This window comes from Dreissena polymorpha, chromosome 4, assembly GCF_020536995.1.
Source record: "Dreissena polymorpha isolate Duluth1 chromosome 4, UMN_Dpol_1.0, whole genome shotgun sequence".
Lineage (NCBI taxonomy): Eukaryota > Metazoa > Mollusca > Bivalvia > Myida > Dreissenidae > Dreissena > Dreissena polymorpha.
In genome coordinates this window covers 130965522-130986310 of record NC_068358.1, presented here as the reverse complement: position 1 = coordinate 130986310, position 20789 = coordinate 130965522, and the positions used below count along the sequence as shown (strand labels likewise).

At 32.9% G+C, this 20789-nt stretch overlaps 2 long non-coding RNA genes across 2 annotated transcripts; both read left to right on the top strand.

The window, feature by feature from the left end:
* The first annotated feature begins 5881 nt into the window (after positions 1 to 5881).
* LOC127876525 (uncharacterized) lies at positions 5882 to 13124 on the top strand. Its single transcript, XR_008047912.1, has 5 exons — positions 5882 to 5973; positions 11021 to 11099; positions 11581 to 11781; positions 12090 to 12197; positions 12714 to 13124. It is a non-coding gene; the product is annotated as an uncharacterized LOC127876525 (long non-coding RNA).
* Positions 6559 to 7720, top strand: LOC127876527 (uncharacterized). Its single transcript, XR_008047914.1, has 3 exons — positions 6559 to 6668; positions 7202 to 7268; positions 7558 to 7720. It is a non-coding gene; the product is annotated as an uncharacterized LOC127876527 (long non-coding RNA).
* Positions 13125 to 20789: the final 7665 nt, after the last annotated feature.

The following is a 20789-nucleotide window of genomic DNA, read 5'->3' as shown; positions in this document are numbered from 1 at the left end:
TGACGTTTCGGCATAATGCCTTTATCAAAACATTGGAAATTATATGTTTACTACATTTTTACGTCTTTTGACTGCACAATTTAAATAACAAAGAAAAATGTTTTTAAACGTCAAATGACGTTGTACATGATGACGTCATAAATGGCGTTATATAAAATGGCGCCAAAAAAATGTAAAAATTCGCCAAAAATGAAATGACGTTAAACACTTACATATTGTATCTTAATCCTATGTTAAATGTGTGCTTTATATATTTAATAAATTGATATTTTACAATAAAATAATCATCATCATATGTAATTATAATCTACCTTAATCTAACAATTTATTAAATATATAAAGCACACATTTAACATAGGATTAAGATACAATATGTAAGTGTTTAACGTCATTTCATTTTTGGCGAATTTTTACATTTTTTTGGCGCCATTTTATATAACGCCATTTATGACGTCATCATGTACAACGTCATTTGACGTTTAAAAACATTTTTCTTTGTTATTTAAATTGTGCAGTCAAAAGACGTAAAAATGTAGTTAACATATAATTTCCAATGTTTTGATAAAGGCATTATGCCGAAACGTCAATTAAAGGAGTATAATCAGAGAGTTATAATTTTTTAATATCCCTTCGGATAATTCAACTGAGCTTATATGATAATTAAATATAATTAAATTAATTAAATATACAAAAGTTTCAATTGCTTTCCTCTTATACAAGTCTTAAGAGTCTTTCCATTTGAGAGCGGTCCACATAAAAACAACCTAGCGCTTGATACAACTAGCTGTATACAATTTCCATACATAACATACAGTTGTATCAGTGAACTAGAAAAAAATCAGTACGATATATAAAACAAAAGGTATAATTTTAAAACTGTTCTTAAATACACACACAGTGGTATCAGCGAATTATAAAACAATACATTTTTTCGATACAAAAAACAGATCATAGCATTCTTTAACTGTTCTTCAAAAAACACCAATACTTTAAAAGGTTTCATCCGGAAAAAATAACACCCGGCAATTTATGTATAAGTAAGGTAAGGGGTCTTAACAAAAAATAAAACTATAACATGAGCCGTGTAATGGACGTTAAGACGCTTTCCCTTAGAAATTAACACGGGACGTAATCAAAAAAGGATTACCTCCCCTCCCCCCCCCTCAGAATTTTACAAATAGCGATTTAAAATAATGTACCTGGCGTCGGCGCTAGTTTATTGGCATATGCTTTTTCATTAAAACCTCGATGCATTTTAGCACGATTTTGATTTGCAAATTTATACCATCATCAAAATAAATTATCAACTAGTCCCGGTCAACAATAGTTCTTGTCGGAGCTCGCCTACGACTGATTATTTATGCATGCCTCGTTGCGTTTGTGCACGATTTTCATGAGTACATTTTACCTTTATTAATAAGTTATTACTGAATCTCATGCAATAGGCAATGTTAAGATTTATTTTAGATTTAATCGTGTGTTTAAATCAACAACATTTTATTAAATAACTGCGTTTTACTTAATGTTTTCATAGGTCAACACCAGGCAAAAGATATACTACAATTTCATATAAATCGATTGAAATTGCTTAGTTCTCGTAGATCGAGAGCAATTACGCAGGTTAACAAAGTGTCCAAAGAAAAACAAGCTCAATTATTCTATTTAACAGTATTTTACGATATAATTATACTATTAAAAGTCACTATCGAGCTCACCAATACATACGGCTACTGTATTATGCTATATAAAAACATTCGACAACAAGTAGTACCATACGATGGTTAATTACAATAGGAAGACGCTAAAAACAAGTAACATTGATGTAAAAACGTTATATTACAAGCATTCGGCAAGTTTTAAGCATCTTAATATCTAAATATCGTTCCACGATGTAATCTACTTTCGCTTTCGAGTCAGGATCGGATTCATTCGGGTTGCGTTCATTTGCATAATTTATACAAGCCATTTTCGCATTCGCTAAGTTCCAGTTACCCAGAATTCATTTTGATTTCACAGAATGATTATTCATGAGAGCTACGTCATGCTTCCGACGCTTACCGTATCCAGTCTCGTGTTCGCCCGTAAATGTTCGGATATTTCACGGGAGATATAAATGGAATTATTTGTGGCCACAAAAAAATAAAAACTTTTGTATCTCGTTAAATCAATTGACCAGTCGCCAACTCCGCCCACATTTTGTCGATCAGCCAATCAGATATCGATTTTTCACACACCCCTCAGCAACGCTTATCTGGCCGCCATTTTGTCCGACAAACAAAGCGTGTTGTACTTATGGAATGGCCGTAATTTTTAAGAGTTTACACAGATTTTATATCAAATGCATGATCATTACTGTTCGATCATTATTCAAAATTGTAGGTGCTATACATACTTTATAAAAAGGTTATTATTTTATCTTTATTTCTTGAACATATGAACGAGTAATGAGAAAACAAACACAATAAATAGTTTAACCAAACCAGGTGTGTGTTCTATAAAACGTGTTATACCGTTTGATGCACAATATTATTAAGCAGTTTGGGCAACATAATAATTGCCACACGTGCTTATTAATCTCAGCGTAATTGTCGATGATTAATAAATAACAGTATGTTGCGTGGATCTCAGAATGAAGGAACATTAAGGCATTGTTAGGTACTGTACACAAGAAAAGAAAACTATTTAATAACTTAAATGATTTCCAATTATATATTTATTTTCTGTGGAGCATAAACAAGGGAAATCATTATAAATTGTTTACTTAAATATTGTTTTAACTAAAGTAAAATCAACAAAAAGGTGATTTCAACGCGGCTTAGCCAGCTTAAAGCGACTTCAAGTGTAAAATGTACGGCTTATAATACAACAACATTTCTTATACAACATATATTGATACGGGGAGAAATGTGAAAATTGCAATTAACATATAAGGACCATCTTGTTATAAATAAGCAAATGCATAATATGCTAAATGTATTCAATTCGAATGTTCGTGAACAGCACCGTAATACCAACACTTCATTTTTTGATAGTGAAATGTAACAGGTTCGCATTAAAAATAAATGAAATAAAATGCATATTAGACTATCTGTTAATGAAACCACGAAATTAGGCCTGTATTAAATTATGGTTACAATCAAAATTTAATTTATATCTAAATAAAAAAACTCGGTGTCTTTTTAAAAATAACACAATAAAACAAAGATCTAAACATTTTTAATAGACAAAAAACCCATCATGATATTGATATGTCATTTGCATTTAACAAAAATATTTTCAAAATTATATATGAATAGCCACCGGGTTCACTGTCAGACGGTTGAATACAAGTTCAAAATCAATATGAAATAAATGCTCATTTTTACAACGGATTTTATATCAACTCCCTATATAATATGTATAAGAAACGTTTCTGATAGTCAGTCTGCCGTTAACTCATTTATTTAGATTACGCCATTTCTCTCTAAAGTTTTTATGATTGTATTAACGTTTTACAAAGCAGTTTAGTTTAGTGTGCGGCTTTAATAATTTATATTATAGAAAAGAGCATACTACATCATTACAAATATAGAATTTCCCTCACGTAATCCGCTATAATTGCGATCTGCTTGTCGGAGTTTTCTAATCTCTAGACCACGTGACTATGTGGGCGGAGCGATCGATAATTTGGCGACTGGTCAATTCTACCAGACAACATCTAACGTTGAAATTTTGCATTTTGCTAAAAGGAACATTGATTTTTTATGGGTTAGTTTTATTTAACGAAATATTCGATATTTTTGAGCGTGATTGTTACTTTAAGTGAACTTGTGAACACAGAGACATGAGAAAACATAACATGCATTTTGTTAGCACAATATGATGTGGCATCCGTGTCAGTAAATTGCAAGAGATCACAATCGTAATGATACGGGTTGACATTTGTAAAAGATAATATTTGAACTAGTAGGTTGTAAAAAATAATAATTGGACTAGTAGGTTGACACATGACGCCTTATTAGATTATGGCTTGTATTTTTTACCAGATAAAGTTAGTCGTGTTAACACTCGTAATAGGATATTCACGGTGTATTGAACCTCATGTCAGGTACACTGTTTAATATTTGTACAAGAGTGTAGTTGTTAGTATACACGGTTTGATGATTATACAATTTCGTGATTGAGCGTGCAAATGCAAGATGTTAACTGAATAACACATCATGTTTGTGTTTAATAGCATACGATTTGCATTTGGCGGTTCATGTGGATATAGGATATTGATTTAGTGCGTATTTTAAAGGGGCCTTTTCACAGATTTTGGCATTTTTTAACTTATTCATTAAATGCTTTATATTGATAAATGTAAACATTGGATCGTAAAAGCTCCAGTAAAAAATCAAGAATAAAATTAAAAAAAGGAAAAGAACATTGCCCGGACCAGGTTTCGAACCAGTGACCCCTGGAGTCCTGCCAGAGTCCTGAAGTAAAAACGCTTTAGCCTACTGAGCTATTCCGCCGAGTACATATACATAAAGTATTTTATACCTTATATAAGCAATCTTCGTAGTTTCACAAAATTTAACGACAAAAACAGAACTCTCCAAATTATTCAATCGTTTCGCGTTGCAACGCTTTATAATTTTTAGGTTTTAAAATCGTCAAAAGATGCATATAATGGCTATATTAGACCATGGTAAATGTTCAGTATTACTGTTTCCTCACAAATATCATAACTAAAACGAAAATTTGCGAATCTGAAACAACTTTTTTCAATTTTGTCAATTTACCAAAGCGTGAAAAGATCCCTTTAAGTCAATTCAGTGCTTATCACGTGCGAGGCAAGTATGTCAATTTTTGTAGAAAGAAATACATTCTTCAGTCAGTCTCAGTGTATACACGGAGATGTATTTTATCGTCGAAAGCCGATGTTGAAATAGTGTATTTGGAATTTAGATAATAAATGTATTAACACTTTTAATAAAACAGTTGTTAGAAAGCACAGGGAAAAATATGTTTGTAATGACGGTGGCATTGTATCAGGAAATGCGTGTTGTTAATGGAGAAAATAGACAATATAGAAAGATATCCGACTATAGTTGTGGTAAGGAGAGGACAAAAAGACAACGGATTATAGTGATTAGTATGCAAACAATACTATTATGAATTTGGAACAAACGACGAGTGCCTTTATATGCTAAAAACTTGGTTTCGTGTGAAAAATGAAATGGATACACAGGGAAAAAAATGTTTGTAATGATGGTGGCATTGTATAAGGAGATGCGTGTTGTTAATGGAGAAAATAGACCATATAGAAAGATAGCCGACTATAGTTGTGGTAAAGAGGGGACAAAAAGACAACGGATTATAGTGATTAGTATGCAAACAATAATAATATGATTTTGGAACAAACGACAAGTGTCTTTATATGTTTAATACTTGATTTCATGTGAAAAATGAAATGGACACACATTTTACTTAATATGTTCTGGGTACCATTTATGGTAAAATCGCAAATGGTATCAAGTAGATATTACAGTGTAATAACATATTGTGCATCAGCATGGTCTTCTTAAATAAGGTATGTACACAAAATGTTTAATATTGAGCTAACAAATACTATGCTACGAGAGTAGTTTTGAAGCACCATTATACTAATTTCATCTTAACAAAAGCGTACCTGCAATAATACCTTAATACAGTGTACTGGGTGGGTTCAAATTACATATTGATTGGCCACTGAAGTGACAGTTCAGTAACTTTCCGAAACCCAAAGGAATTCCATGAAAGATAAAGGACTTCTACGAAGTTTTGTCATTTAAGGAAGAATACCAAAGTAGGATTGGGAGTTGAGCTATAACTCTCACTGATTGGTTGAAACGAAGTAATATATGTAGTCACATGACATAGATACAGTGTTGACAAATAAATCCAAGGGGTAAACAGGTTACCTGTAATCAGTGTTGGAAAACGAACTGCCTTACATCTACACTGAAGGTATGTTGTAACTTATTTCCAGTCTATTAAATAATCTTCATATTCGAAACACATTTTACTGATGTTTGAATAGGCTCTTAACATGCGATAAATTTAAACATTCATACACGCTTTGTATTAAATGCTCGATATAAAAGTTATTATTTTTATTATTAAAATTATTTTATCGTTATTATTTTTTTAAACGAGTATTTTTACAATCTTATTTTCAAGACATATGACACGCTGATGTATTAAAAAGCGGCCAAAACGCTAAGAACAAGTGGTACCAGAGCATCAAAAATATTATTTATATGTGACGTCGTCAGCGAAAATCAGTCTTGTGTACGCTGACGTTTATGTCGGGAAATCGCGAGATAAAAATCGTGTACGAAAATGCGCTGGATATTTCGTCTTTTTCATACAATTTCTCGGCTCATAATTTATGACATGCTTTGAAAATTTCCACAATATAGCATGAATATGTCCTTTAAACACTGGCACAATTGGTGGTTTGTAATCCGCTTATTTAATTCAAACTATTCCCCTTGAAAGACACTGTTTCGTTTGAGCAGTTCACAGGTAGCGCAACCTGTCTCGTAGTGTGTTCATTTTCAATGGCTATTAAACGCTGTAAATCAAAATGACATCTTGTACTAATGGATGTCTTCAATCGAAGAAGGTTCGGAAATGATATTTCCACATGCTTAAAATAGGTAAGTGAAAGATATATGTGTATTTTGGCTCTGTGATTAATTTTCGCGACTCGCAAGTTTGACCCGGAAGTAAACTGTACGATAGCAACTGAATTGTTTACATGAAATGGTGGAAGATTTAAATTTGACTTTAAAATATCATGTCTCAATTTATTAACACCAACACTATTCCATGTGAAATTTCACAAGACAAGAACAATTCGTTTTTAAATTTAAATGATTTATCGAATGTAAATGAACTTTATTTTGAAACTTCTAACCCCGCTACTGAAGATTTGTTTTATGTGGTAGATGATTATGAAAATGACCTTGAGTCAAACCATGATGAGTCTGATATTGATATTGATGTAGAAGCTGTAAAAAACATCAGATACTGCGTTTATTGAACAGTCTGAACTTCATGTGGCAGAAGCTGATAAACAAAACAAATTTAAGGTTGACTTTTTAAAATGTTTAAGCACAACTTTAATTAATAATTATTATAATAAAAAAGTGTTATGTAGATAAATAACCAATAATTTGATATTCTACAGGTTGGGAAGTTATTTTTCAAGACCCTGAGGAAGTGTGAGGTGTATGGAATCAGCTGTGAAGGATCTGGTATTTGAAATAATTTAATATCATTGCTATCCACAAACTGAATCAGTCTAAATGTAATCAACTACCAATCGATTATTTACTTTTTATTGTTGTGTGTGTGTGTGCGTGTTTGTGTGCGTGTGTGGTCTGGGGGATATCATTCTCGTCTAATATCAATCTTTTATGATAAGACAATAACCATGCATTATCTAAATGTTTCAAACCACCTATTAATTAATTGGAAAAAACTAACTATTTGGGTATCTCTAGTAAGTTATTACGGTTTATTTATTAGTCTCCTGTTTCACAGGAAAGCAGGTGTTTTACCTCGCAGACGAAGGCCAGTCACATGATAAAGGTGCAAATGCTGTGGTCAGCCAGGTTCACCACTACCTCAACACATACGGTCTTGGCGAACAGCATGCTCACTTTCAGTGTGACAACTGTTGCGGCCAAAATAAAAACAACATAGTCATCTGGACCTTCTGTGGAGAGTTCTTGTAGGTAATAACAAGCCCTTAGTTATTGTGTTTCTGATAGCTTTTTTTAATGTTGAGAAATTAATTTAGCTAAACCTGTTGTTAAAAATATTTGTTTGCAGTAATGCAATTGCAAAATGGTAAAGCATGTTGATATGTAGTAAATATGTTTAAACAAATTACTCTGGTATCAATCCCAAAAGGAAAATTCTCTTAAAATAATATATTGAAATGAGTCAACATTTTTAAGTCAATCAATTACTACAAAATACATATTCTAAATTGTAGCCTGACCTTTTTTAATAATTATTTTTTAACATTTCAGGTTTACACAAATTCATCACACTAAGCTTTATGTTGATAAGACATACAAAGTTTACACCAGATTGGCACTTTGGCATCTGGAAATCAAAGTGGAGGTAAATTCCTTATCACAGTATGGTGTATGTGACCTGCATGATCCTTCTTGATAAACCTTGTTTGCATTTCCATAGGTCTATCCAGTTGTATAGTTCTGCCATGTAATACAATATAAAAATAATAAATCATAAATCAATTAAAATAGTGTGTAGGTACTTTATGTCTTGTAACAGGAAAATAAATATTCATTTTAATAGTTTGAGCTGTTTTATTGGTATAAAATTCTTGATGGCAAACACAATCCCATGCAAAATCATCCTTCAAACTTTGTAGTTTTATATTACAACAACAACAACAACAAAATAATAATTTGATAACAGGAAAACTGTATTTTGCAATTGTTTCTTAATTAAATGGTAATCTTGATACAGAAACTTCAATGCAGACATGTTGTCTGATGTCCCTGCGTCTGTGGGGTTATCGCCAAGGACGGGCCACAACATCCCCCAGCTTGTGGGGGACTCATCCAATCCTGTTGTTATCTAAGACAGGAAGGATTACCTTACGACATTGTTTCACCACATAAAGAATGTCACCAAATTTCATCAATTTCCATGTGTCAGCGGAGCATCCCGGTGTTGTGGCATACAGGGAATTTAGTGACTCACCATTAGTCAGAATCACTCTCAGGAAGGTCTCGAAAGTGAATGTTAATGTGAGCTGTGACAACCTGCCATAAGAAATGTTTGCGAAAGGGCTTGATCTGGACCATCAGTGGTATTTATTTGAAAACATTCGTGAATTCTGTCGCATAGATGAACCAAAAACTTGACATGTCCGAAACGCGCTACTGGTGAGCAACAAAAAACAGACTGTGCCCCCCAAAAAAGAAGATGCATTAAGATGCGCATCTGATCTTCTCTGATGGTGCCACAACAATTACATACATCATGTATCAGTGTTTATTTTGGCCAAGGTATTGGGTGATATATTTTCCCCCAAACAATGCAAAAAATCCTCTATTCCTAGGAAAGCTTAAACATGTATTCAATTGCTAAATGTGTCAGTTGATACAGGTTTTGAAATGTTCAATGCAAACGTTTGTTGTTCTAATTTCACAAGCTTGTTTTCAAGTTTTTTATATCTCATATTTACAAAACAAAAATCATTTTTTCCATGTAACCATGCAATTGTTTTCACCTTATGGACACAGACTGCCTTTCCGAAAAACTGGGAAAAAATCAGTGTGAATATTGTATTTATTTATGTTTTACAATGAAAATCCTATATTTTTTGTTTGTTTGCTACATTGTTTCCATAGTAACAAAAACAAACAATTTTTATGTTTAAGCTATTGTTTATTATGTCTATTTTTCTCTATCAGAAATAATGAAAACAAATAATGATTATTTCATTTACTGAAACATTTAGTATCCATGTGTACTTTCAACCAACACTTTTCAATGTTGTGTTTTCCATTCTGTTGTGTTTGAGTTTACATTATACTTAAATACACATGTAACTGAATAAAAAAGGAAAAATTGTTCATGGAACACACACATTATTGATTGTTATTGTTTAACTAGTTACAAAACAGTGAAATTAATGTTGTGTTTGCCTTTAAACAAACACTTGATTGAAAATACAATTCATAGATTTATAAAAGGCGTGATTGTGTGCTCTGGTGATTATTAACATGTAGATCGGTTACCATAGCAACACAAATGGTACATTTTAAATGTCCATAATGCTGTTGTCAGTTTATTGCACTATAATTATGTATTTGACTAAAGGAAAGATTATTGTTTTAATAAAACAATGTGCTTGTTGTTTGAATGTTTTAGATGTTTTTTGTGTTAAATGATAACTTTTTGTGACGGTAAAATGTAGGGTTGATCACTTTGGAAGGTCATAAAATTAGTTTTGAATGTGATAAATAAAAAATCTCATTTTTGTGAACTCAAATGTTCAGAGAATCCAGAATTGCCAAAAAGTCAAAATGTGATTTTTTGAACACAAGACTGATTTTCCCAGCTTTGGTCACATATATAGTTAACAAAAAATATTTACCGCTGTACAGTCGACATTTATCGATATGTTGCATTTTTGGATTTACATTCAGAGGGGGTAATCACGTGATAGTCAAGATAACGACGTCCATACCGAGACTGTTATTTTTCGCCGTTGTATACCCTTTATTATTACTGTTTAAATTACGCGCACTTTCCAGCCATATCAGTAAACAGGTGATAAGCGTTTATTTCGTATTTAAATTCGCTTTATATCTCGACTTTACACCCCACAAATTTTATTAGTGGAGCCCTAATTAGGTCATCCAGCTAAGACATTTCGCACCGAGTAAAGTCGAGATATAGAGCGAATATTACTTTGAAATAAAAGCCAGTAACTTTCTTCCTAATATGGCTGGAAAGTGAGTGAAATAAAAAAAAAGTAATAAAGAGTATAAAACGACGAAATATACCTATCTCGGCATGGACGTCGCCATCTTGTTTGTCACGTGGTTACCCCCTCTGACATTGAATTGTTTATATTCATACGACACAAGCTCTTTTTTCTGCAACTAATGCGACTAAACGTTCGGGTTTCGGCGTAATTTGTCTTTAAGAATTTCATTGTTATTAACAGCATTTGATATATTTTACCGTTTAAAAGTTAATTGAATTGATTACAAACATATTAATCATTTTAATTGCTTGTTTAAAGGTAAAGAAAATAGACGTTTAATCGTATTGAAAGTTACTTATATCTGTTTATAACATTTTGTTTAATGTCACAAAATGTCATTGGGCTTACTTACAAGTTTATAAAGGAAATTAAAGGAATATTATTTTTTGTCTAATTAAACTGGTGTATGAGTATAATCGAGTTGATAATAAAGAGAAAAATATAAACCGCTTGTAATAATCTATACAGAACAGGTGACAGAGCAAAGAAAACATGCCAGCGATTAAAGTTGTATCGGCGATGTGCTTGGTGTCGTTTATGATGCTATGTAAGTACATTTACAATGAACATTATCATTCTTTGTAAGGCAGGGACCATGTTGCACAATTAATTTGTTATGAAAGGTCGTTCATAATTTACTAAAGCAAACATCCATACTCTATGAAACTATTACGATTTTGGTTGTTTTGTCCTTTCTATATGTATATTTTTGTACAATTTTTAAAAACAGCCTCATGCTTTATCAATTAGCGACGCTCCCTGAAGTTTTACATAGAAACACTCATCAATTATCGTTATATTAAAGAAAAGTTATTATGTTTCGAAAACATGCTTTTGCGAGTTATGTAGCGTCTGCCCCTTCTTACTAATGGAGGACGATTTATTGCATTATTTACATTACAATATTGTCCTTTCGTATTTTCGATTATTAAGTATTTTATGACACTGACTTTAGTGTATATAAGTGTTTAACTTATTTGTACCATAAGGTCCTTGTATTCGAATAAAAACTGCGTGTTTACTCACAGTTGGGGAATGCAATGGTGCACAATGCTGCACAAGTTACACTGGCAGGTTTGGACTCCAACATTCCGCCAAGTTGTGTAGTACATACTGCTGTACCGATTTGACCGTCAGCACGTACAAAACGTGTTTTCGGATGCAGCAAGAATGGTTCCCTCATCGGAAAGGACCGAAGATAGCTGTAGAACATGGCTCGAAGATCACATGTGAGATTTTATATTTGACACAATTATAAAGAGTTATAGAAACTTTTATAACGTTTAAAATAAAATGTATTGTGCATATTATATTAACTTTACCGTAAAGATAAATCTGCTTCTTCCGATAAGTAGATAAATTTATACTGCACATTAAAACGATACATTTTAAACTTAAATTGTACGTAATTAATCAATTTATTTTACAAGCACGCATTTACTCATATAACGTTTAGACAACGGATATACATAGTGTGTAGTGGTTTTATTGAACTGTGTAACACTTTAATTATGTAATTACATACTTTATGTTGTAGATACGTTCCGGTAGTGTCAAGTGCCGTCCCCGTGTTAATCATTGCCTGCATTTGCTGGTTCTGTTGCTGCAAATAATGCCGTTCATAAAAACATACCTGTCGCTCAAAGTAAGTTGCAAACAATATAGCATAACTTAATTGCCCAAATACCTGATTTTCAATGGTTTAAGAAAGTTGGCCTACTGGTTATCAGCTATATTGTTTGGCGTGCAGGTGTGACAGAGTGACAACTACGGCTATGAATAGCATAATAATTGTTTCGGCACCTTTTCTGGTTGTTTGTGTTTGTATATTTGTCTTGCTTTCGTTGTTCGTGTCTGCGACCTTCAAAAAACACATGCAATACTGACCTTGCAAAAATCAACCATAATATGCGCTCGTTTGCATTTGAAGTGATTTTGTAGGAGAAAATGAAAACAAACTCGAACCTTTGTTTATTTTCTTTGTTTGAAAATAATATTTGCGTATTACAAAAGCTCTTACCATGCTACGTAAATCTTCGCAGTAGTTCGTGGAGTTACTGTATGCATGTTTAGTAGGTAGTATTATGTTATAACTAATATGTGGTAAATACTTCGTTTTATTTTAATTGCATCTTATATATAGTAATATTTTGTTTTACAGCTCCAAGCTAGGTGGTGATCTTACTCGAATGTTCCTCATGTATATCATCATACGAGAAAACAACGACAACAGAATAAGTTCTACATAATATGAAGATAAAATTTACCATCTTTAAGGCTTGTTACCAAATAACTTTATCTTAATAAATACTATTTACTGCAATGATTGTGTACGTTTTGAATGTTTTACCAACTTTGTTATACATTTATTCATTCAAACCATCAAATTGTTTCTTGTGCAATAGATGACATTGGTTATATCTTAATTTGATTGCAATTTGGTTTTGTTAACGTTTTGACGTGCTTTGATTATCTCTTTCTAGAAATGTTTGTATATGTTTATCTGATCGCCCTAAAGTCAGAAATGTGTGTGCTTTTAAATGTTGAAATTATTTTAGGCTATTCTAAATACTTGTGGTTTCTTAAATACTTTAATATAACAATAGACTTTTTGTGATCACGTTATTTGTGCTGTTTTCCACTAGGAGTAATTTGTATTGTGTTCACGTCTAAATCAAATGAGATAAAAGATTTAAAGAATTCGTCAATTATATTTAACTTAAACAGCAAGTAGATTTCGTCGCAATTAATGGCGCCTAAAGACCCCATGCGCTACAAACATGACATATTTTGTTTACCAACCAATCTACATTTTTATTGTTAAATTTATTTTTTGTTGTGAATGAAAGGCATACCGATTAAGTTTACTGATTACGTGAATTTGCGGTGCACAGTACTCTAGGAATTCCCAGATACAATAATTGTCGGGTCTCATTAGCAAAATATCGGACATACACTTTGAAGTAATTTGATCATACGTAAAAAAGTGAAATTTGCAAATCCGCAAAGAAATATGTTCTCAAACGTGAAACCTAAACATAAGTTATTCAAAGGATCGCCGCACTGAATAATTGCAACTCCAGCTTCCGTATGCGGGCGTGAATTAAGCTGTTTTTTGTCGGAGAGCTGTGATGATAAATTTGATGATTTTTTAGGGTTCTACAATATATTGCAATTATGTTTGACGTATTATTAGTACGCTTAAGTGTGTTTACATATAAAATTATATTTGGAAGTTTTATGTCTTAGAAACTGCTAAGAAATGTACCCGTTTTGTGATTATCTCCATGAACTGTTCGAACATAGAATACAATACAATCTATTATTACTGTTCGCCTGTCTACACGTTAAAAGAGCTTTTCAAATCAGCGAATGCAAATGCCTGGATGTTTCTATAATACTGCTTATCATCGTGTATGGTTGTGTGGTTTAATGTTTAAACCTCATACGATTAGTTTAAACATATTTATGTTAGCTCGATTGCATCGAAAGCCTAAGGCTTATATAAACGCTCTCGAGTCCGTTTCCTGGGCCTAGAACCAGTACTTGGTGTCTATGGGGGAGATCTAAAGAACGCTCCCTCGGTGGGGATCGAACCTGTGACCTCCCGGTCGTTAGGCTCATACGATTGACAGTTTCAATAGAAATGAATCAATGCGAAGGTGAAAAGAACATGAAAACATTTATTGGCCTGATAATGTGTCTTTATTTTCCTTTGAAAACAAATCTGAGGTACACAAATCTTCAACGTCTTAATGCGAGTTGATAAAATGATGATATTGCAGTTCTTTATTTAAAAAAGACGTTAGTAGGTACATCAAAATGTATAGCCTCGGCGCTTCGATGTACGCTAATCGATAGCAACCGGTCACGTGACTAAGTTACGACACGGTTAAACGCGCGGGGGTAAAACATAAAATGTTAATTTTTTGTTTTTAACGCGTTATCAATCCATTTATAACAACGGAAATATACTAAAAGTTATATTTGTTTGAAAGAGGAATTATTAAGCAACAAGATAACGTATAAAGCAATAAAATCGGATGATTACATTCTGCATAAAATTGAATTTACTACAATAAGGGTCAAATACTCGATTCCCGGGGGGATAACTTCCCAAATTTTAGGGTAGGGTGTTCCGCTGAGACTTCCGAAATGTGACCCATTTTTATACCGGAACTCGGATAAAGTAGACCCATTTTGATACAAGATTTTGAAAAAGCAGACCCATTTGTATACGATACAATTGAGAAATTTGACCCATTTCAATACAAGAATTTTGATAAACTGGACCCATTTCAGTACTATATTGTCCCACAAAAATGACAATTTGACTTTGTTTTCTTGTTTTTGCGTGATTTGCGTAATAGAAATCTCCATTGTAAATATCTTTTCAACTTTCAATAAAATCCTCTATTTAAGTATGGCCGGAAATTAAATATGTTTTCTTAATTTACTAATTTACTTTCAAAGCCTGTGATAACGATTTCATGATTCCACACATAATTAAAATTTTCTACAAAACAATATCATCCAAGTTGTCACAATGGCAGAGTATAATTCCTTGTACACATGTAGCGTAAAGTCGGTTATACAAGAATTGAATAGCATTTTTCTGCATTTCATTGGTGTATGAACTGTCGGGAAAATTACGCCTAATTTGCATAAACGCCGACGTCACAGTATCATCTTGGTCGATCAAGCAACAGATAAAAACAGTCAAGATTCTGCATCTTTCAAAATTCTCGCTACTGATTGATACCCATTTATATACAAGAATGACATTTATCATACCTATTTTGATACTGATACTTTCAAATCTATATGCATTTATATACAAGCAAATTTCTGATTCCAATACCCATATCTATACTTAGATGCTCAAAACCATACCCATATCTATAATTTTAGTCGAAAAATACATCCCAAAAAATCGGCACACCCCTAAATACCCGTATATTGGAAGTTATCCCCCCCGGGACTCAATTTAACTCCTGTCAATATACGCTCCGTGGTGTACAGTAGTCTGAAAACAGTTTGATTTATGTGTCTGGTATACTTAACTGCCATTAAATGGAATTAATGCATATTAATGACGAAATTAAAATAACGCACCATAAATTAAGATTATTTTTATGTATCGATTGTAAGCAAAGATTTGCTGTGACAAGATTTTAGGAACAGTCATACGTTCATTTCATTGAATTCATTTGATTACTATTTTTGTACTGATTTACTTGTAAATCATATGCGTATTTTAGGAAAGACAGACAGACAGATAAGAGAGATACAAAGTGAACGATCTTTGAATTGCACTTTATATTTAAAATATGTGCCCCACGACGCTTTTGTATTTTGACTATTCTATTTATTTCCGATTTGGCCGCTGAACTCCAGGTAACGCTTGCGTAGTTGGATATAGGTAAGATATAACCATTATAGGAGAGCTTACGCATTTCAAGGGTTAAAAAATGGTTATATTTTTTTGCAGAAGAAACATTGGAGACGTCATCTTTTAACAAACTCTGTAAATGTGTAGTTTTCAAGATAGAGTAGTGTCAATATAAGTAATTTTTTTGACAATTTACTGTTTTGATCTCAGTATCTGAAATTTTAAGTTTTAGATTTGTTATTTTTTTTAACTTTCCGTTTCGACACTAATACCATACAAGTAGTTTTTAGTGGATTAATAATAATGATATTAGTTTGGCACCATTCAATTTCAATCGAAAGATTTGTCTGTAACCGATTTTGAACTGTTTGAATATTTGTGCCCACAGTATGCAATGTTGTATCATCAGCATACAATGCAGAATTACATGTAAAATTAAACGAAAGATCATTAACGTATATAAGAAAAAGAAGAGGTCCTAAAATAGATCCTTGGGGAACACCAGCTTGATGCTTTTACAAGTAGTGTTTTCTGCTTTGATATACTGAAATAGATTGCGGAGATATGAAGAAAATAGGTCGCGCGACCTATCATTAAAATGATGATGGTTTAATTTGTGTAAAAGAACCCTATGGTCAAATGCTTCTTTAAAATCGAAGAAAATTGTACCTACCAGATTCCCATTATCAATGTGTTTAAACCATGAATCAACTATATTAATCAATGCTGTTTGACAAGAATGATATTTGCGAGTTGTGTTTAATAGACCTGTAGATTCTAGATATATATGCAATTGTTTAGCTATATGCTTTTCAAATATTTTAGATATAGTAGGTAAACGTGATATAAGTCTATATTTATTGAGATCTTCTACCGATACCCCTTCTATTAAGGTACAACGTTTGCAATTTTAAAACCGAAATAATCACCGTCTATCATCACCACCGGAAATAGATGACCAGCAAAGCGAGAATAAACAAAACAACCATGGAGAGCAGTGAGTATTTACCTAAACAATCTAATAATTACTCGCTCCTGGATAACCATTGCGTGTTAAGCATCTTACAGACAGATTAATATGTTTAAAAATGTGTATCTATATTGCAATTTGTATTGATGAAGCGTTATTTACACAAATTTATGACTGCTTGGTACCGGTTTGAAATTGGTACTTCTCCAAGAAACAGCTTTTTTTATGATTGCATGGTTTGTCATCGTGTATGTAGTTGATTTCCTATTCTTATAGGCAATATATACCATCTGAACGCTATTTACCTTCTTGGGTTGATTATTGTTCGTGGAAATCAATTAAAATGACATAACTGTATTGTACGGCGAATAGTTGTTTTAGGCAAAAGTCGTGTACGGCGAATAGTTAAAGTCGTGCATGGCGAATAGTTGCAGCGTATTGGCATTTTAACACTTGTCTGATAACTGATTATACTCAAATAAATAGTAAAGTAAAAACATTCCATTGAATGTTAATTCATTTGAATGTTTAACCCATTTTACCACGCCTATGCTGCTATTTGTTTAGTGGTTGCAAATACCATTTTCAGGCGAAAACTCTTTCTTATTTATGATCCAAACATACACTGCGGGAACACGTTACACTTGTTTCGCTTTTTAAAATAGAATCCATCCACAATATCGAGTTATGCTTAAGAGGAGAAACCAGAATGAAGTATATGCCACTGCAAACCGAATTTTGAATACGGTCTACCCTTAAACCCAGGGATCTTAAATACACGTGTTTGATACAATTATTGAGTCGATGATCGTATTATAAGTCTATGCTTGTTGTGGTATTTAGAGTGCGAGAAAGGTATATATGCAATGCAAATGAAAACAACATGTGGACATTATCATGAGTTATAGTGAAAAGCGTGAATTAAGGATAGACACTTTTGAGTGATAAAGCCACTTCAATAAAGGCATTTTATACACCTTTCCTTATTAGTTTGTCTTCTTATTTAAGAAATGGATGAGTCGCTGGATGTTTCTGGCCTTGAAGAGAGAATCCACGCAGTGCATTCTTGTCAGTGTGGGTATTACTCCACTGACAAGTCGAACTATAATAAACACTTGAAACGATGCAGATGGCATACACCTGGAACACGAACAAGCACTCCTGCCCTGCAAAGCAGCATGTTTCTGGCCTTGAAGATTGCATCAACGCAGTGCATTCGTTAGTATTATCACGGAAACCGGATTCATTTGTTCGATTGGACTCTTCCATAAATTCCTGACCTAAAGCAACGTTGGAGAGAGGGTCATATTGGTCATCAACACTGCTAATCTCGTGTAACCTGACACGTTTCTTAATTGGGTATCACATTAGCTCTTGAAATATGAATGCCTTTGATCTCATCAATTGTTATTGTTCTTTCCTGCTCCCGACAAAGATCTGGTATAGCTTTGAATTTAATTTTCCGCATCTGATGTCCATCAACTTTTCTGACACGTATTTCATCATCTTCATGACAGTTTATTAGATGCAGTATCATATTCTTGAAGCATATTTCTCGGGGCAGTAATAGCACATGCATGTGGACATCTTTTTCCTGTAATAAATGCTATTATGTTTCTATACACACAGACAGACCGACCGACCGACCGACAGACCGACCTTCAACCAGCATAACAATATCCCGCTCTTCTTCAAAGGGGGCATAATTAAGAAAATAATAGTATACTATTTAACCTGATGTTTGGCAATTTAAATGTTTAAACTGACGTAACGTCAATTTTGAAAACAACTACCCGACCCAAATTTAAGAGTACTCGCCAATGTCCAACCAAGGTACGTACTTAGTAATCAATTGGCCTTTAAATTGATTATATCTTGATCACGGAAAATATGTGAATTTTAAGGCAGAACAAAGGAATTTCTAAAATTCGAATTTTTAATTTTTGAACATAAAATTGTTAACTATCCATTTTTGTTTTAAGCATTTCTTTTTTTATATACCAATTAGAAAATCAAATGCACCAAGAAAACCACGTTGTTTTACGCAATGGTTACGCTTAAGTCGATTTGCGTGCAATTCATTGGGGAGCACGTGCATTAGCCAGCAACAAAGACGCATTGATAATATTGCAACGCCAAGCAGTCTATCCTCGAATAAGGATTTAAGAATGAATAAATAAATATCCCAGGAATTATGAAATTAAACGTTGCTTTTTTAAGTTAAATTTATTTATTTATTAAATTAAATTGCAATGACAAACTTCCTGCTATCAATCGATGATTGAAGAATGAATGAAACGTCATTTTTTTCTTCAAACGAGCGTGGAAATTCAACTGTTTTTGAATGAGGCTTTTTTGTTAACGTCAGTATGTTTGTATACACATGTGTCTTGCATCTATGTGCATATGTCAGTCAAACGGAGCCCCATTAATATGATCATGTTAATGTGTTTCATTTGTTTATGCATTTCCACTTGTTTCAAAATAGACGAATTGCACCCAATTAGGACACACACATATCTCAAATAGGGGTTAATGTCACCGATAAAAAATAATCCCGTTCAGGAGTCCCCTTCTTCTGCATTGTGGGTTACCAAACTCAAAACTATTCGCCGTACACAATTTAATTGTAGTTTGCTATACGCCGTACACATCAGGTGCTATTCGCCGTACACAACGAAGTTTATAGTTTAGCCATATTTGCATACTATCTAGATTTTTGGGCTGAAGCTTTTAAAACCCGATAGTTTATATAATTCTATTTGCACACCATTGCAAAATTCGGCAAAATTAGTATACTTTACTTAGACAAAAGTAAAAAGATGTCCCAATGGACATAACTTTCGGTACCAGGTAGCTGATTATTGATCTATTTAAACACTCGAGTGCCTTAATAAAGAACTCTAACTACTTCCGATAGAAGTTTGATATGTCCACTATTAATTTGTCACACAGTTTTTGGAAAACGTTCGCGATAAAAATGGTATAACTTACTCTTTTCACGAGCACTACCTCGGTTGTTTTGTATATTCTCGCTACGCAGGTCATCTATTTCCGGTGGTGATGATAGACGGATAATACTCCGATATTGAAATTGTAGAACGTTTTTGAATTAACATCCATCAAGATTGGTAAAATTATCGATTATTTGGAAATTCGGTTTATAAATAATGTTGCGTTTTAAATAGTTATAAAGCCGAAATGGCTGTGTGGAAGCGCGTTATCTTGATATCAAAGGTCCCAGTTTCGAATGGGTTTTGACACCTTTACGACGTCCTAAAGTCGACGACTATATTATTGATTTTTTCCGTCTTTTGCTATATTTCAAAACTCATAAACGACAAAACCAAACCAAACACACACGACACTATTTTCACTATTTCCAGCATATACAAAACTTAGTTATAACAAACACATAAATGGTGTTATCAAGCATCACCTATGGAGCATTGGGCTGAATATGTTCCCTCTGTCTTCTTTGATAGTACATAAAAAATACCGGTAATTATGGGGACTGAACTTCGTTTATTGCATACGAAAAGATTATAGGCTTGCTCATATATATATATTGTGTACACTTTATTCTTTTCTGTTTATTCTTTCTTTTTATTTTTGACAAATCAGGCGAAAGTCGCATCAATTTGTTATCAATTTGTTATTGTCTTTAATGCGATTTTTAACTTTCCAGATTTGTTTATAAAAGTATATTGAAATGTGCAACATCGCGACGTTTAATATAAAACTGATTATACAAACAAATATTCCGTGTTCGTAAAAATGAAACGCACGGGCATTATTGCTGCCTTTTAGAAGATCTGTTGTAAAGTTTAAACGTATTTCTAATTTATATGCACTAAAGCGTAACAGCTTATCTC